Genomic DNA, 3823 nt, shown 5'->3' on the forward strand with positions numbered 1-3823 from the left:
TTGCGATAAATAAAACAAATATTGAAGTGTGCATTTAAACTGCCTGGTTGTTCTTAAATTAATTATAGGATTAGAATTTAATATTTTAAATACAACTGCTTCTAGAGCAGCAACATTAATGTTTACAACATCAAGTCACTACATAAACAATATGTGACACCCCAATACTGAGTGACATTTAGAAAGAATGAAATGAGATGTTACCTTTTTTAATTTAATTGCATCCACATTCTTCCACATCTTGGATTATATGTTAATAAGTGATGGCATGTGTAAGCTTTGTCTTCAAATTAGGCACCATTTTCGCTCAATTATCTACATCATTGATACCGCCTTGCGGTCAGTGTCAGACATCATGTGTTGTGATTTGATACTATTCTACTAATTTGAATGTCTATTCCAATGTAAAACCTGAATGTGAAATTGTTTGTTCCATGCATTTGCAAATGTAGGAACGTGTCGGTCACAAATAAGCAAGGCACCCTTAAAATTGTACCGTCTTTATGACCTAGGAATGTTATTTTGGATTACTGTGCCCCCCTTACCACATCCATTTTGTTATGAATGCTAAAATGTTTTTTTTTTCTCTTATGTAGAATGATCCCCTAACTCCCATCCAATCATTCAACTGAAAGACCACGACTGGAAAACTGCCCTCTACAGACATTGCAGTGTTTTCAAATTGGAAGGAATTGAAGTTTGTTCCTGCACTTCAGTGGATGCCTCATCCAGTTTATCACAGCCTTCTGCTTCGTCTTCAACATGACATATCCTACAAACTTTCAGAAGTTCCTGAACTTTCTCCGAAGACACATCATGGACTTTATGGAAGATTGAGACAAACCCCTGCTGGTAACTGTAACTCGAGGCATTAACCTTCTTTACTGAAAATGCATGGACTGCATTACTGTTTGAAATGTTCAAAGAGGACCTTTGCTCTGAGGCAAGTGATTCAGCACACTGGACTTGTACATGCCCACGAACCTTTCTTTTCGGTGGCATGTTTATTGAAACCACAAAGACAATATTTCTAATTGCTGGGAAAAAAACCCTGAAGAACCTTTCAAATAACTAGTATAACTTACCCACACCTGGTATTTTAAAGATGTGCAGTTTCAGGATACAGTACTTCAGCGTATCTTTATCTGGTAATGGTGTCAAAGGATGTTTTTGTTGTAGGTAATGTACACCCTGAAGCCATCTCTTTATTGAAAATTAATCACAATCTGAACATTGAGACTTTTTTGTGTGTTGGGGTGTTGTGTAGGAAACATGTCATCAATTGGACTCTGCTAAATCCACCATCAGGCTCTAGACACATTTAGTTGATGGTAGATTCATTGAGGTATTTCTGTCTAAATATTATCTGCCAAAATATATTTTTTACTTTTTGTCTAAATATGCTTATACTGTTTTGTTGATGCATAGTGTACATGCAGACGTGGGACAAATCAAAGTATCTTTTGTTCTATGCGTTCTGTAGTTTCAGAGTAGGTGTAGTTTCATATTTTTTGTAAAACTATCTGCAATGAATTAACTTTGTATTACTACAAATACATGTCATGTTCATCTGGAAAATTACATTTTCATTGATGTCAATAAACAGTCAAAGTATTATTGTGTGGAGAATTATGGTACATTTTTGTCTCCTTAAAGTCCAGAATAGCTTGTCGCAGGGGTGGTAACCTTAATAGGACATTTTAGTACCCTTTTAATGGGTACATTATTGTACTATAGTTTAAAAGGTACGTTTATGTCTTGCAGGGTACACAATTGTACCAATTTCATAAGGTACAAAAATGTACCGGCACTAAAGGGTACACAATTGTCCCTCAAAAGGGTACCTCCCCTGCGACAAGCATTTGTACCCTTTTAAGTACATACCCGTACTTCTATTTCTGAGTGTGTATGGTGGGAGGGATTGAACTAAAATTGTGGATGCTGATGAAACCAGTTCTGCACCACAGCAGATCAGTGGAAACATATATTGTCCCAGATGACAATGTATGGAATCTGCTCTGCCTCCATTTGACTCTCTGCTGTAATAATGTTGTGTATTCTAAAAATGTGAGTTATGAACTGTATTGAAAAGACCCAGGTTGGCATAGTGGTGGAGGACTCCATTCTATGTGATGGCAGTACACATTGTGTTGTTACCACCACGCTGGCTCTGGGACCAATGATGTTGTCCCTCTTCTTACTTTTGTGAGGTTGCTTCATCTATGAAATAGATGAATAAATTCATGTGGTATTGCATTGGCATCCATTTGCATTATTGTCTAAAAAAAGACAAAATTGTGTAGTTTAGTACATGGCTAGTATAAACATACATGTTTCTGTAAAATGTTGTGTGTGTGTAGGTCTTTTACACTCTCAGAATTCCTTTCAAATGGCGCTCTGTGTAAGTGTTTCATCTGTAACTGGTGTCTTTTTTGAGGTTTCTCCCCAAGGTGGACAATGACATTCACCTATTGCCTTTGAATGGTGCTTACATCCGAATGGTGAGTTATCAATTAAGCACCTGTCTTCACACTTGAGGGTCATGTCTAATCAGTTGGTTTATGGGTGTGATATTTTGGGGGGTTGTGCCTTGAAATTACAATAAGTGACGTCATTTTAGATTCATGTGTCTAATATAGAGAAGTGTGTTTAGTGTTTTGCAAAATATTGTATGTAGTGTAAGGGTGAGAATGTGATTATAGTTGTGCAGATCAGGGCTGAGGTTCTGCTCCTTGGGTTTCTGGTTTCACTAACTGTGTTCATTTAAATTTTTGTGTCTAAACAACCGTAAAAAAAAGACAAAAAAAAAACCCTGTGATGTTTCAGTTCTTTCCAACATACCACAACAGCACTAGACTAATTTGCAGTCAATTTATTAGGAATATGGTGGGGTTTGAGACAACAATGCTAACCTGTCACCAAATCATTATGCTGCTTGTGAGAGTAGAGATAGAGTGGGGATAGAGTGCAGTTGGGTGGGTGAAGTAGAGCAAGGTGGGAGGTAAAAAGAGGGGAGTCAGGGGTTGGAATGATGGGGTAGAAGAGAGAAGGTAAGGGGATGAGGGGAAGTAAAGGGAAGGTGAGGGGTTGAGAGAGTAAAGGGAGGGGGAGAGAAGGTTAGAGTGGGGTTGGGTGGGTGAAGTTGAGCAGAAGGGGAGGAAATGGGGAGTAGAGGGAAGGTAAGATAGTAGAGAGAGGGAATAGAGTTTGTGGTTAGTTAAGTGGGTTCAAAGGGCGTCACTCATTCATGGGACCAGCAGCTCAGGCGACGGTAGAACAGGCGGATTCTCTTCAGCAAAGAGGGCCTTTTTGTCTGGACAGCTGGACCTGATCTTGAGCTGAACCCTTGTTGTCCTCCTCCTTCTTCTTTTAGGGTATTTGAAAGATAAGAATGTTAGTACCAAGCTATAAATATAAAGATGCATATATAAAGACATACTAAATTTGTTTGGGTTTGAAGATGTTTCACTTCACAACCTCTGGTGGAGGAAGCACTCAGATCCTGAACTAAACTAAGCTCAAGCTCTAACTAACTCAAGACTAAATACTAAAAAATAAAAAATAGATTCAGTGGACTGATGACAAGAAGAGCTTCTCACCTTCGCCTGAGTTTTGGACAACAATGGGCTATCTCGGTAATCTGTGACTTCCTCCTCCAGACAAGTCTCTGGCTGGATCTTATTCTTCTGCCACTTGCAAAAGCTCCAACACCGCAAATTCTTCTTGTGTACTTTGATGTAATGTGACAATCTGTCATCTTTAGTCTCACAATCTGTATATTTTTGTGTCCTTTCAGTCTGAAATGTCTTCTTTCTTGCAGTAC

General features: G+C 38.5%; 1 long non-coding RNA gene across 1 annotated transcript; it reads right to left on the reverse strand.

Moving 5' to 3' along the window:
- Positions 1 to 2857: 2857 nt before the first annotated feature.
- Positions 2858 to 3790, reverse strand: LOC123956418. Its single transcript, XR_006821531.1, has 2 exons — positions 3600 to 3790; positions 2858 to 3366 (listed from the first exon to the last, which is right to left on the reverse strand). It is a non-coding gene; the product is annotated as an uncharacterized LOC123956418 (long non-coding RNA).
- Between the last annotated feature and the right edge of the window lie 33 nt (positions 3791 to 3823).

This window comes from Micropterus dolomieu, linkage group LG18 (genome assembly GCF_021292245.1).
Source record: "Micropterus dolomieu isolate WLL.071019.BEF.003 ecotype Adirondacks linkage group LG18, ASM2129224v1, whole genome shotgun sequence".
Classification (NCBI taxonomy): Eukaryota; Metazoa; Chordata; class Actinopteri; order Centrarchiformes; family Centrarchidae; genus Micropterus; species Micropterus dolomieu.